The 15501-nt window shown below is 47.1% G+C and overlaps 1 protein-coding gene across 4 annotated transcripts in view; it reads right to left on the reverse strand.

The window, feature by feature from the left end:
- Window positions 1–15501, reverse strand: part of slc35a2 (solute carrier family 35 member 2) — a 45255-nt gene that overhangs the window by 15537 nt on the left and 14217 nt on the right. The window lies entirely within an intron of this gene.

Here is a 15501-nt window from a genome sequence, read left to right on the forward strand (position 1 = left end):
AATAAGGTAGGGATGAAGGGATGGGATGTTTATCTTGAATGGTTCCAGCAGAGAAGGCCATTCGGCCCCTGGTGTCCGTGCTGGCTCCTCCGCAAGAGCAACTCTCCCAGTCCCATACCACCCCCCCCTCCCCCCCCCCACCATGGCTTCTCAAATCTTGCTTTGCCCTATTTTCTTTATTCTTTGAGGGGGTGTGGGGCATCACTGAGCAAAGGCCCAGTATCTCTTACCCATTCCTCGTTGACCCTTTGAACTGAGCAAATCGCTGTGGCCTATTTCCGAGAGGGCAGTTGAGAGTAGACCACATTGCTCTGTGTGGGCCAGACAAGGGTAAGGACGGCATATTTCCCTCACCAAAGGGGTCATTAGTGAACCAGAAGGTTTTTTAAAATCACAATCGATGATAATTTCACGATCCCCATGACTGAAACTGGCTTTATGATTCAAGACTTCATTAATGTGTGGTGGGATTCGATCATGCGTCCCCACATTAGAGCCTCTGGATTACTAACTCAGTGACGTTATCACTGCGCCATCATCTCTGCCAAGCAGTTTCTCCCCAATTTAAGCTTTCATCATTTAACTGTCCATGTTGTTATCACATACTCTCTATCAAACCCTGTGCTGTACCCGTCCTGGGAGTGTTTGATGGGGACAGTGTAGAGGGAGCTTTACTCTGAATCTGACTCCGTGCTGTACCTGCCCTGGGAGTGTTTGATGGGGACAGTGTAGAGGGAGCTTTACTCTGTATCTAACCCCGTGCTGTACCTGTCCTGGGAACGTTTGATGGGGTCAGTGTAGAGGGAGCTTTACTCTGTATCTAACCCCGTGCTGTGCCTGTCCTGGGAGTGTTTGATGGGGACAGTGTAGAGGGAGCTTTACTTTGTATCTAACCCCGTGCTATACCTATCCTGCGAGTGTTTGATGGGGACAGTATAGAGGGAGCTTTACTTTGTATCTAACCCCGTGCTGTACCTGTCCTGGGAGTGTTTGATGGGGACAGTGTAGAGGGAGCTTTACTCTGTATCTAATCCTGTGCTGTACCTGTCCTGGGAGCGTTTGATGGGGTCAGTGTAGAGGGAGCTTTACTTTGTATCTAACCCCGTGCTGTACCTGTCCTGAGAGTGTTTGATGGGGACAGTGTAGAGCAGGGGTGGGCAAACTCTTCCGTGCAAGGGCCACATTCAGAAATTCACAATTTTAAAGGGCCGCATAGTATATTAAGTAAAATAATTAATATTTAAAATAGCCAAAGTAAAAGGTTTTTAAAGAAAAAAAAAGCAATTAATTTTTATTAATTAATATTTTAAAGTAGAAACTTCACATGAAACACATGTTGTGCCGAGCAATGATCACCCTACTCAAGTCAACGTATCCACCCTATACCAGTAACCCAACAGCCCCACCCCATTAATCTTAAAATTTAAAAAAAAAAAAAAATTTTTTAAAGAAAATTTTTTTTTTTTTTTAAATGACTTGATCTTGGTGGGCCGCATAAAGACCTTTGGCGGGCCGCATGCGGCCCGCGGGCCGTAGTATGCCCACCCCTGCTCTAGGAGAATGCAAACTGGAGGTCAGTGGAAAGAACAAGATGCAGAAAGTGAAATTTTCCATTGTGGAAGCTGAGCATTAATCACTGCTGTGGGTGGAACTCTGTGAAGCACTCGAATTGGTAAAAAGAGTACAGTGCTGACTGTGCGGTGCGTTTCCAGAAATATTTCAAGGATTCAGAGTTTTGCCATTCGCTTGAAGAAACAAAACAATGACTTGAGAATCTGTATGGATCCCAAAGGCCTCAACTTAAATATAAAGCTGGAACATTATCCATTTTGGTAGGAATAACAGCAAACGGGATTATTATTTAAACGATAAAATATTAAAGCATGCCGCTGTTCAGAGAGACTTGGGTGTGCCCGTGCATGAGTCACAGAAAGTTGCTTTACAGGTGCAACAGGTGATTAAGAAGGTAAATGGAATTTTGTCCTTCATTGCTAGAGGGATGGAGTTTAAGACTAGGGAGGTTATGCTGCAATTGTATAAGGTGTTAGTGAGGCCACACCTGGAGTATTGTGTCCAGTTTTGGTCTCCTTACTTGAGAAAGGACGTACTGGCACTGGAGGGTGTGCAGAGGAGATTCACTAGGTTAATCCCAGAGCTGAAGGGGTTGGATTACGAGGAGAGGTTGAGTAGACTGGGACTGTACTCGTTGGAATTTAGAAGGATGAGGGGGGATCTTATCGAAACATTTAAAATTATGAAGGGAATAGATAGGATAGATGCGGGCAGGTTGTTTCCACTGGCGGGTGACAGCAGAACTAGGGGGCATAGCCTCAAAATAAGGGGAAGTAGATTTAGGACTGAGTTTAGGAGGAACTTCTTCACCCAAAGGGTTGTGAATCTATGGAATTCCTTGCCCAGTGAAGCAGTCGAGGCGCCTTCATTAAATGTTTTTAAGGTAAAGATAGATAGTTTTTTGAAGAATAGATTAAGGGTTATGGTGTTCGGGCCGGAAAGTGGAGCTGAGTCCACAAAAGATCAGCCATGATCTAATTGAATGGTGGAGCAGGCTCGAGGGGCCAGATGGCCGACTCCTGCTCCTAGTTCTTATATTCTTATTATCCAATTCTGAAACAAGGAGAGATGACGTGTGAGATGCTAGGAGCGACATGCTTTAGCAAACTAGAGGCATCGCAGGGTTTTTGGCAACTCGGGTGAGACGGGGAAGAGCACAAAGCTGTGAACCTTCAACACTCCATTCGGGCGATACTGATTTCTCACATTCAGTATTATTTCAGCATCTGAAATTTTCCACAGGGTAATGGAACACGTTGTGGATTGAATTGTTGGCGTCAAGCGTGTACATAGACAATATCACCATTTGGGCAGCACGGTAGCACAGGGGTTAGCACTGTTGCTTCACAGCTCCAGGGTCCCAGGTTCGATTCCAGGCTCGGGTCACTGTCTGTGCAGAGTCCGCACGTTCTCCCCGTGTCTGCGTGGGTTTCCTCCGGAGGTGCTCCGGTTTCCTCCCACAGTCCAAAGACGTGCAGGTTAGGTGGATTGGCCGGGATAAATTGCCCTTCGTGTCCAAAAAGATTAGGTGGGGTTACTGGGATAGGATGGAGGTGTGGGCTTGAAGTAGGCTGCTCTCTTTCCAAGGGCCGGTGCAGACTCGATGGGCCAAATGGCCTCCTTCTGCACTGTAAATTCTATGATCTGTGAAAAGTGCACGGCGATAGGCTATTCAAAGTGTTAAGAAGCTTTAAAAAGTCTGGCCTCCGGTTACATAAAGCCAGTTTGTTGAAGAGATTACATTCTTGCTCGAGGTGCACAACCAGACCAGGAGAAGATAACGGCGACATTAAACATTCCACGTCCGGAAAATCCGTAAACGTGATCATCGGTAGATGTGACGTTCTCGAACATTTTTCTTCTCTCTCGTGTGTGTGTGTGTGTCCAGTCCCAATCTGGATTGGATTACCGTTACAATTCGCAGCCAGCGACGGGAGGATGGGGAAAGGGGGGAGAAGGAGGGTGGTGGCTGGGGAAGGAAGGGGGGGAGGGAAGGAAGGGGGGGAAGGAAGGGGGGGGAAGGAAGGGGGGGGAGAAGGGGGGAAGGAAGGGGGGAGAAGGGGGGAAGGAAAGAGGGGGGAAGGGGGGGGAAGGAAGGGGGGTAGGGGGAAGGGGTGCAGCAGCGATGTGCAATTGCCCCTGTCCCTCCCTCCACCACGAAATTGCACCATTCTCACAATGTCAGATGTCCCCGAAAGTCCCGCTCGCACAGCCCCAGCGCTGCTCACTTGCTTTATTTTGGTTTGAACTCCTGCCCTCCCTCCCTCCCCATCCCTTTGCAACTCTTGCTCATTGCAACAAGGGGAGGCAGAAGGCAAGATCCATCGCTATGTCAGTAAGTAAAGGCAGTCTCTGCTTGACAAGGAGCTGCCGTTCGGATCTGTCCCGCTCCCACCCTCCCTCCCTCCCGCCGCTCAGTGTGGCTCAGTTTCAATGACATTCTATTCGTTTCACACAAAAGTTTGGAAGCTGCTTTCTCATTCTGCTCTACCGGCTGAAAACCGTCCGCAAACCTTGGAACCCCGGACTGAACCCCCCCCCCCAACCGATTCTGAGCCCCAACCTCTGGCAGTTCGACGGTGCGAAACGCACTGGCGTCTCAAGGGTTAAAGCTTTATGTTGAAGTTCTTATGGGGAATTAAAATACCTGGTTTTAAGTGAACGACCGCAAGATTGGGATTCGTGAGGCTGTTGGGATAGAGCAGCGAACGCATTGGGTCTGTTTGTAGGGTGTGGTTCTAAAATGCTTTATGTTTGTAAGTGTTTATATCCGCGCCTGTCTATGTGTTTCATTCCCCCCCCCCCCTTTGCCGACTAGTTGTACTTGTCCGAATATCTGCTTCTCACTCCTTTCACATTGATACCAAAGGCTCAGCCTCCGCAACTCAACCATTGGCTCCGATGACAGCCCCGAGCTGCCCTGACATCTCGCTCACTCCTGTTTGGTTAATTAAGTTTTCAATCACCGGACATAGAACAGTACAGCACAGAACAGGCCCTTCGGCCCTCGATGTGCCGAGCAATGATCACCCTACTCAAACCCACATATCAACCCTATACCCGTAACCCAGCAACCCCCCCTTAACCTTACTTTTTAGGACACTGCGGGCAATTTAGCATGGCCAATCCACCTAACCCGCACATCTTTGGACTGTGGGAGGAAACCGGAGCACCCGGAGGAAACCCACGCAGACACGGGGAGGACGTGCAGACTCCGCACCGACAGTGACCCAGCCGGGAACCGAACCGGGGACCCTGGAGCTGTGAAGCATTTATGCTAACCACCATGCTACCGTACTGGGTAACACTGGGTAATAATATATCAGATTGATCATTGATCGGAGCCTGTCATTTATTGTTTTAGGAATAGGCGGGGCCCTGAGGCTTTTTTTTTGAAGGATGTACAACTTATGAAATATTGTGGTTTCTATGTAACGAAATTTAAAGGGGGCTCCCTGGAGATCGTCATAAGTCTTGATTCCCGGGATGTCTCTTTTTAATTCCTGTAATTATTTCGACATTAATGGTTAAAGGTAGCAGCGTAAGGTTGGTTACGTCGATTGGGGCTTTTGAACTGTCAGAACAATATGACCTGGTGGAATGGGCCCGGGGGGGGGGGGGGAAGAGTTCTGTGCTCTCTGCCAAAGTTTATCCAGTACTGGGGCCAGAAGTCAATCTGCTGTCTTTTAATGCAGAAGTTTATAAATCATTGTTTCCTTTATGTTGCAACATGACATAATACAAGAATACCCAAGATGGGTATAGAACATAGAACAGTACAGCACAGAATAGGCCCTTCGGCCCTCGATGTTGTGCCGAGCAATGATCACCCTACTCAAACCCACGTATCCACCCTATACCCGTAACCCAACAAACCCCCCCCTTAACCTTACTTTTTTTAGGACACTACGGGCAATTTAGCATAGCCAATCCACCTAACCCGCACATCTTTGGACTGTGGGAGGAAACCGGAGCACCCGGAGGAAACCCACGCACACACGGGGAGGACGTGCAGACTCCGCACAGACAGTGACCCAGCCGGGAATCGAACCTGGGACTCTGGAGCTGTGAAGCATTCATGCTAACCACCATGCTAATCGAGTCCAGCCTTAATCGCTCACCAGGTCCAAGTGAATCTAATAATTCTAATGCTGTTGCTGACTCTTTTAGCTTAGAATAAATTATGTCACAATGTAACTTTTCAATGAGTTTTCCTTTTGATGCATATTGTAAACCCATTTGTTTTATGGGAATGTGTGTGGGGGTGGGGAGGGGGTAATTTGCAATTGTGTTGCATTAAGGCTACATGCTTGGTGAAAAACGAGTTATTTTCAATGAGTCTAAGCTTTCGAATGGTAAACTGTGCCAGACTCAGTAAGTGAGATGGTAAACTTTGGGTGTAATCCCATGAGTAGAGAGCAGACTATTCTCCCTTGAGCGTAATTCCAATACAATGTCTTTCAGTTACTTTCAAACAAGGACTCTCATCGCCAGCCTCTCATTTAAAAATCAAATGACTAAAGAAGCTGCGGATTCACTCAAAAACATTTTTTTCAGGCTAGATCTGTTGGTGTATTTTTGCATTATTTTTTGTTTAAGTGATGGACGGATGACCTAATTGTGGAAACTCTCTCAAAGAGGTTTATTGAGTCTGACAGTATGAAGGATTTGATTTAACATCAGCAAAGGTACAGTCATCAAATGGCATCTCAGTAATGTTACAATTTCCATATATACTTTTGCAAGTATTAGACAGCCTTTTCCCAATGGCTTTCAAGTCTATCTAGTTAGTTATTGAACCATAGAGACTAGAAGGACCCTATGTTTGATCATTGTCGATTTAGTGACCTCAGCTAGGGTGGCAGTTGTGATTGGTTTCAGTGTTCCTGGATTAAAGAATGGAAAGTTGGCCGGAGTTTTATTATCCAGCATATAAAGTAACTATGAGTGGTCATCGGGTGAGGGCAGGGATTGGGCTGACTGTGATGTTTCTTATGGCCAAATGGCCTTTGACACTGAGAAGACACGTATAAGAATAATGACCACTTAAGGGAGGTACTGGAGGGCCTGGTGGGAGTGAGGAACTGTTCCCCAGAAAGAAATCATGGCCTTTAAAAGAGTAGAAAAATTGTTGGGAGAATAACTGTGAGGAAAAGCAATTCAAGCAACAAAATATGGATGCTGAGGCTAACTTAAAAAAAACTACTGACTTTCAATGTTATTGATGATTTAAATGATTAATATTGAAATATTTGTAAAGCACATATGCCAGACTATTAAAGTAAAGGAAATCAGAAAAAAAAACATTCCACGTCCAAGAGACAGAAAAGGAATCCTCAGGATGCTGGGTCCGATCAGTTTCATAGGGAAATTCATCCCGAATTTATCAGCTGTAGCCATCTAAGATGGACACTGGGCTACAAAATGGAGAACTGCTAAGGCTGCAGGGAAAAACAGTCTTAGCAAGGACAAGCAGTTTGCAGAAGACTAATTAGCATTCTGCACGTACAGAAACCAGTTTTGGCCAGGTGCAGAGTTTCAGCCAAAGGTGTAAATGGCAACAAGATCTACATAGTAATGAGGTGATCCAGATCCAGACCCCGCACAATAGAAACATTTAAGTATCAATGGATACTTTTGAGTAGACGCCCAGACAGAACGGCACCACAGTATCCAACACAGAACCATAGGGACCACCCCACCCATCGAGGAACGACCCTCAGATTGGGGGGTTTAGAAGATATCGATTGGGAAAGGCCCAATCGATACATGGCAGGTAAAAGGCCCGTCCCACGGGGGCACGGACTTCTAAGACCTATAAAAGTAGACCCCGCACATGGTTCGGTCTGCTTTGGCTCCGGCTCTGACTGCTGTTTTGTCGCTCCGGCTCTGCTTTGCTGATACATCGCATCCTGACTCCAGTTCCATCACCAGCCGTTGAGCCATCAGCCATCGAACTGTAAGTGCCAATACAACGATCGCTACGTGATCCAGACCTTGCTAGATCCTGACAACTTTAAGTACCTGAGAGTTGCAGACCAAGAACGGGACGAAGGCCTTGCTCCCTGACCTTGCCTGTTCCTGTCTAGATAAGTATTTTAGTTGTTTAGTATTAGAAGTAAGTTAGTCTCTTTAGCGTATGCATGTGTATTTATTATATTTGTCATAATAAATATCAATTGTTTGGACTTACTAATCCGTGTACAGATTTATTACTTTGAACCTGACCTTGATATACTTGTGAGGTGTCTAAATACGGCACCTGGCGACTCCTGAGCACAATTACATACACAGAGCCATAGTAGTGTTAAGCACACGGCCTTTAAACGGAGGCGTGTTAATACACTCCAGTAAAACGAGCAACATTTAGTGGCGACTCTGGTGGGACGCGGTTACAAGTGGCACCCCCACTCCGTCGAGGACCCAGAAATTTCAGGAGCCGTTCAGAGGAGGAGCCTAGTTTCAGGAGCCGTTCAGAGGAAGAGGAGCAGTCTCTGGGTGAGTATAAAAACTCACTTTAACCCGGGGATCGAGGCCTACTTTCGGGTCGGGAGCCGTTCAGAGGAGGAGGAGCAGTCTCTGGGTGAGTATAAAAACTCACTTTAACCCGGGGATCGAGGCCTAGTTTCGGGAGCCGTTCAGAGGAGGAGGAGCAGTCTCTGGGTGAGTATAAAAACTCACTTTAACCCGGGGATCGAGGCCTAGTTTCGGGAGCCGTTCAGAGGAGGAGGAGCAGTCTCTGGGTGAGTATACAGACCTAACGGTAACTTCCTGTTTTCCACTTTTTTTTCAAAAGTGACGTCAGAGGGAAGCTGTGATCTGATTGGTTGATAACCAATCTGCCCCAAATTTAAAACTCGTAAACTTAAATTAAACAAATTAATTAATTAGAGATGGCTGGTCAGGTGATGTGCTTAAGCTGCTTGATGTGGGAGCTGGCAGATCCCATTGCGAGCTGCAGCGACCACATCTGCAGTAAGTGTTGGCTGCTCGAAGAACTCCGGCTCAGAGTTGATGAGCTGGAGTCTGAGCTTCACACACTGAGGCACATCCGGGAGGGTGAGGCTTACCTGGACACTTTGTTTCAGGAGGCAGTCACACCTGTCAGAGTAAATAGTTTAAATCCTGCCAGTGGCCCTGGACAGCAGGGTGTGACTGCAAGTCAGGCAGGTAAAGGGAACCAGCAGTCAGGAACTCAGGAGCCTCAGCCCTTGACCCTGTCCAACAGGTACGAGGCACTTGCTCCCTGTGTGGATGGCGAAGAGGGCTGCAGGAAGGATGAGTCAGCTGACCAAGGCACCATGGTTCAGCAGGCCATTCAAGGGGAGGAAGTAAATAGGCAAGTTGTAGTTGTAGGGGATTCTATTATCAGAGGGATAGATAGTATCCTTTGTGAGCAGGATAGAGGGTCCCGCATGGTATGTTGCCTGCCCGGTGCTAGGGCGCGGGACATCTCTGACCGGCTTGAAAGGATATTGGAGAGGGAGGGGGAGGATCCAGTTGTTGTGGTCCATGTCGGTACCAACAACATAGGCAAGTCTAGGAAAGAGGACCTGTTTAGAGATTATAAAGAGCTAGGATTCAAATTTTTAAAAAGGGTCATAATCTCCGGATTACTGCCCGAGCCACGTGCAAATTGGCATAGGGAGGCAAGAATAAGGGAAGTTAACACGTGGCTGAAAGAGTGGTGTGGGAAAGAGGGGTTCCTTTTCATGGGACACTGGCATCAGTTTTGGGACAGGGGGGACCTATACCGTTGGGATGGTCTCCACCTGAACCGAGCTGGGACCAGTGTTCTGGCGAAAAGAGTAAATAGGGTGGTCAATAGGACTTTAAACTAGAGATGGGGGGGGGGGGGGGGGGAAGGGAAAGTCAGGGAACCAAGAGGTGAAGGAATCAATGGGAAACGTAGCTGCTTAGGATTACAAAAAATCACGAAAAGACAGAGCTCAGGAGAGGTTACGATAGTCCCCATCTCACAAAATATGACAGTGTATGGAAAGGCTCAGTAAACCAAGGTCCACCACACTAAGAAAACAAAAAGGGACAGTCAATAGGGAATTAAAGGTGCTATATTTAAATGCCCGCAGTGTACGGAACAAGGTAGATGAGCTTGTGGCCCAGATTGTGACTGGCAGGTATGATGTGGTAGGCATCACAGAGAAGTGGTTGCAGGGGGTTCAGGACTGGCAGTTAAACATCCAGGGATTTACAACCTATCGAAAAGACAGAGAGGTGGGTAGAGGGGGCGGGGTTGCCTTGTTAATTAGAAATGAAATTAAATCAATAGCACTAAACGACATAGGGTCAGACGATGTGGAGTCTGTGTGGGTAGAGTTGAGGAACCACAAAGGCAAAAAAACCATAATGGGAGTTATGTACAGGCCTCCTGACAGTGGTCAGGACCAGGGGCACAAAATGCACCACGAAATAGAAAGGGCATGTCAGAAAGGCAAGGTCACAGTGATCATGGGGGACTTCAATATGCAGGTGGACTGGGTAAATAATGTTGCCAGTGGACCCAAAGAAAGGGAATTCATTGAATGTTTACAGGATGGCTTTTTGGAACAGCTTGTGATGGGGCCCACGAGGGAACAGGCTATTCTGGACTTAGTGTTATGTAATGAGCCAGAATTGATAAAAGATCTTAAAGTAAGGGAACACTTAGGAAGCAGTGATCATAATATGGTAGAATTCAGTCTGCAATTTGAAAGAAGGAAGGTAGAATCAGATGTAAAGGTTTTACAGTTAAATAAAGGTAATTACAAACGCATGAGGGAGGAACTGACGAAAATCGACTGGAAGCAGAGCCTAGTGGGAAAGACAGTAGAACAGTAATGGCAGGAGTTTCTGGGAGTAATTGAGGACACAGTGCAGAGGTTCATCCCAAAGAAAAGAAAGGTTATCAGAGGGAGGATTAGGCAGCCATGGCTGACAAAGGAAGTCAGGGAATGCATCAAGGCAAAAGAGAGAGCCTATAATGTGGCAAAGAGTAGTGGGAAGTCAGAAGATTGGGAAGGCTACAAAAACAAACAGAGGATAACAAAGAGAGAAATAAGGAAGGAGAGGATCAAATATGAAGGTAGGCTAGCCAGTAACATTAGGAATGATAGTAAAAGTTTCTTTAAATACATTAAAAACAAACGGGAGGCAAAAGTAGACATTGGGCCGCTCCAAAATGACGCTGGTAATCTAGTGATGGGAGACAAGGAAATAGCTGAGGAACTTAATAAGTACTTTGCGTCAGTCTTCACAGTAGAAGACATGAGTAATATCCCAACACTTCAGGAAAGTCAGGGGGCAGAGTTGAATATGGTTGCCATCACAAAGGAGAAAGTGCTAGAGAAACTAAAAGGTCTGAAAATTGATAAATCTCCGGGCTCAGATGGGCTACATCCTAGAGTTCTAAAGGAGATAGCTGAAGAAATAGTGGAGGCATTAGTTATGATCTTTCAAAAGTCACTGGAATCAGGGAAAGTCCCAGAGGATTGGAAAATCGCTGTTGTAACCCCCCTGTTCAAGAAGGGAACAAGAAAAAAGATGGAAAATTATAGGCCAATTAGCCTAACCTCGGTTGTTGGCAAAATTCTAGAATCCATCGTTAAGGATGAGATTTCTAAATTCTTGGAAGTGCAGGGTCGGATTAGGACAAGTCAGCATGGATTTAGTAAGGGGAGGTCGTGCCTGACAAACCTGTTAGAGTTCTTTGAAGAGATAACAAATAGGTTAGACCAAGGAGAGCCAATGGATGTTATCTATCTTGACTTCCAAAAGGCCTTTGACAAGGTGCCTCACGGGAGACTGCTGAGTAAAATAAGGGCCCATGGTATTCGAGGCAAGGTACTAACATGGATTGACGATTGGCTGTCAGACAGAAGGCAGAGAGTTGGGATAAAAGGCTCTTTTTCGGAATGGCAACCGGTGACAAGTGGTGTCCCGCAGGGTTCAGTGTTGGGGCCACAGCTGTTCTCTTTATATATTAACGATCTAGATGACGGGACTGGGGGCATTCTGGCCAAGTTTGCCGATGATACAAAGATAGGTGGAGGGGCAGGTATTGATGAGGTGGGGAGGCTGCAGAAAGATTTAGACAGTTTAGGAGAATGGTCCAAGAAGTGGCTGATGAAATTCAACGTGGGCAAGTGCGAGGTCTTGCACTTTGGAAAAAAGAATAGAGGCATGGACTATTTTCCAAACGGTGACAAAATTCATAATGCTAAAGTGCAAAGGGACTTGAGAGTCCTAGTCCAGGATTCTCTAAAGGTAAACTTGCAGGTTGAGTCTGTAATTAAGAAAGCAAATGTAATGTTGTCATTTATCTCAAGAGGCTTGGAATATAAAAGCAGGGATGTACTTCTGAGGCTTCATAAAGCACTAGTTAGGCCCCATTTAGAATACTGTGAGCAATTTTGGGCCCCACACCTCAGGAAGGACATACTGGCACTGGAGCGGGTCCAGCGGAGATTCACACGGATGATCCCAGGAATGGTAGGCCTAACATACGATGAACGTCTGAGGATCGTGGGATTATATTAATTGGAGTTTAGGAGGTTGAGGGGAGATCTAATAGAAACTTACAAGATAATGAATGGCTTGGATAGGATGGACGTAGGGAAGTTGTTTCCATTAGCAGGGGAGACTAGGACGCGGGGGCACAGCCTTAGAATAAAAGGGAGTCACTTTAGAACAGAGATGAGGAGAAATTTCTTCAGCCAGAGAGTGGTAGGTCTGTGGAATTCATTGCCACAGAGGGCGGTGGAGGCCGGGACGTTGAGTGTCTTTAAGACAGAAATTGATAAATTCTTGATTTCTCGAGGAATTAAGGGCTATGGGGAGAGAGCGGGTAAATGGAGTTGAAATCAACCATGATTGAATGGTGGAGTGGACTCGGTGGGCCGAATGGCCTTACTTCCGCTCCTATGTCTTATGGTCTTATAAATTTGAATTAGAAATCTGAGTAAAGAAAAAGGAAAAATCACAAGTAATCAAGGTGTTCAAACGAATAAACATAATTCGGAGGAGTGTTTTGTGCATGCGTACTAACAGGGTTGTAAGGAAAACCTGAGAGCTTTGTTGCGACGAACTGTCGGGAGTTTTGTGAGCGGAACATAGCGTAAGCCTTACCCGTCTTGTAAAACATAACCTCAAAACCTCAACACCCCCTGTTCCAAATTAAAGTGAGTCAGAGAAAATGGCCATGCAGGCAATGGAACGCCTCATGAACCCAGAACGGTTTGTGGTCGCAGCGACCAGCAGTAGGCGAGTAGGTCAGTGTCCTGTGTGGGAGCTGGAACTCCGCAAGTATCTGCAAGGAAAGGGATGGCCCCTTTGGAAAGAGTTCTGTATGAATGAGGAGACAGGTCCCGGAAGTATAGGACATACTTGGTGGGAGAACCTCTCTCAAATTCATAAGAAAAACCTTAGTAAATCACGCAAGCCGATGGCAATCGTGTCCTGTTTGGCACAGTTGCAAGGCACTGAGGAGGTCGTTCAGACGTTCCGAGCAGAATTAGAAGAACGCAATAGGATGAGCAAAGTGGATGTCAGGGACATCGAGAAGGAGAATATGGAACTTAGAGGGAAGCTGGCAGAGAAGGGTAGCGAGGTGGATGATGCCAAGAGGGCACATCAGTCATGTCTTGCCCATCTCAGCAGTTCCCAGACCCAGTATGAAAAGGCCTATCAGGACGTGCAACGTGCCGTCCTGATAAGAGAAGAATCAGAAAAGCAGGTAGAGGCACTGCAGAGGCAATGCTCTGACCTTAAGGCAGCTTTAAGAGCACTCTATGCTGCCACCACAGAACAAAGACAAAGTACAGTGGATCATGCCAAGTGTAGGAAGCAGATTGCGGAGTTGCAATCTCTGCTTTCATTGCAGAATGGGTTCCAAAGTACCTTTGGAACACAGCTAGATGAGGAGAATGCCCCAGACTGGCAGGAATTAAGTGAGACAGCGCAGCGCTATGTTCAAGGAACATGTGCGCCAGCAGCGCAGCAGAAAAGCACCCCAACCCCCCCACAGATCAAATCGCTACCGCACCCATGAATCCAGTCACCACCCAAAGGAAAGCGACCACAGAAGGCGCACCCGATATCACCTACACCACCCCCTTAACTGTAACCCAACTCAGGGACGCGTGTGAGAAAATCACTCCGTTTCTCCCCACCGCAGACCCCCACCAATTTTTCGCGAAAGTGAAACAGCAGGCAACCATGTACGGCCTGGACGAGAGAGAGCAGGTTAAGCTCACAGTTCTGAGCTTAGACCAGTCTGTTGTAGCAGCCCTCCCCGACCCACAGAACGTTGGAGGAGGCACCCTAGAGGAAATGCACACCTCCATTTTAGATGCCATAGGGTATAACCGAGGTGACCCAGTTGAAGGACTAAACAAGTGCCGACAAAAGAAAACAGAGCTTCCCACAGCATTTGCAGGAAGGCTGTGGATCCATTTTAACGCAGTTTTCGGCGATTTAAATAGAGCGCATTTGAACCGTGAAAACATGGTTAAATGGACGCGCACCATAATTTCCCATGCCACAGATGCAGGACAGAGTGCTTGCAACAGTTATGACCCCTCAGAAGAAGCCCACAATGAGAAATAGGTCCTGAAAAGATTGTCCCGCGCTTGGGAGCAATCAGTTCAGGGCAAAGGCAAAGTAAAGTCCCCAGAGGAAGCTCAGGCTGCAGCGGACATTCAGGCAGTGAGAGCGCACCAAAAACCCGCATGGGTAAATGAAGGAAAGAACAGCCCTCCACAGAAGTCGCTCGAATGCTACAACTGTGGCCAGTTAGGACATTGGGCTAAGGAATGCAATGCACCCCAAAGATCACAGAGAGGCCAGCAGACAGGCACTCTGAATCGCAATAAAGCAAAGCCGATCCATAGTATAGGGATGCAGTCAGGACAGACCAATGTGGACGGAACGGACTGACGGTGTTCGGGCTCCCACACTTGGGTCTGTGACACTCTTTGGGATCAATCCGGAAGACCGGTAGTCACAGCTAAGGTTAGAGGGAAGCCCATAGAGTTACTTTGGGACACAGGAGGGTCCCGCACCACAATTAATTCCACCACCACGGCACAGGCAGACACGTGGCCGACCACCTCCACCATCACACTTAGCGGTTTCACAGGTCACTCGCAGCAGGGACACATTACAGCACCCGTAGCAATCCAGCTAGGGAACATCTCTACCAAACACCCCGTCGTTTTAGTAAATCTTCCCCGTTCAGCAGAACACATATTGGGTATAGATTTTATGAATGCCCATAGCCTGTCGTTCGACCCAGTAAACCAGTGTGTCTGGCGAATGGCAAGGTCAGACAGAGCACCCGCTACTCTCACAGTAGGAGAGTACGCTAATCGGATTAGCGCAGTAGGCGAATATTCTTTTGACCTGACTACACTAAACACGGACAGACAAGTGAGAGCAGTTTTAAACAAACACAGGACAGCATTTGCCAGTCACCGGCACGACTGCGGCAGAATGACTGGACAAATTCACGTTACCGGACCTGACCCTCGACCACAGAAACAGTACAGATTTCCCCTAGAAGCAGAGGGAGAAATAGAGAAAGTAATAGGTAGCTTACTGGTGCAAGGGGTACTTAGGACAGTAGCCTCGACCAATAATGCTCCTATTTGGCCAGTGAGAAAGCCCGACGGATCATGGCATCTGACCATTGATTATCGGGAGCTCAACAAAGTAACCCCAGCAGTAGCCCCCACGGTAGCAACAAGTCCCGAGACCATGCTCAAACAGGGACTCAGCTCCAAATTCTTCACGGTATTGGACATTAGCAATGGCTTCTGGTCAATCCCATTGGCAAAGGCGTGCCAGTACAAATTTGCCTTCACGTTCAAAGCACAACAGTATACGTGGACATGCCTCCCACAAGGATTCCACAATTCCCCCTCCATTTTCCAC

This window comes from Scyliorhinus canicula, chromosome 21, assembly GCF_902713615.1.
Source record: "Scyliorhinus canicula chromosome 21, sScyCan1.1, whole genome shotgun sequence".
Lineage (NCBI taxonomy): Eukaryota > Metazoa > Chordata > Chondrichthyes > Carcharhiniformes > Scyliorhinidae > Scyliorhinus > Scyliorhinus canicula.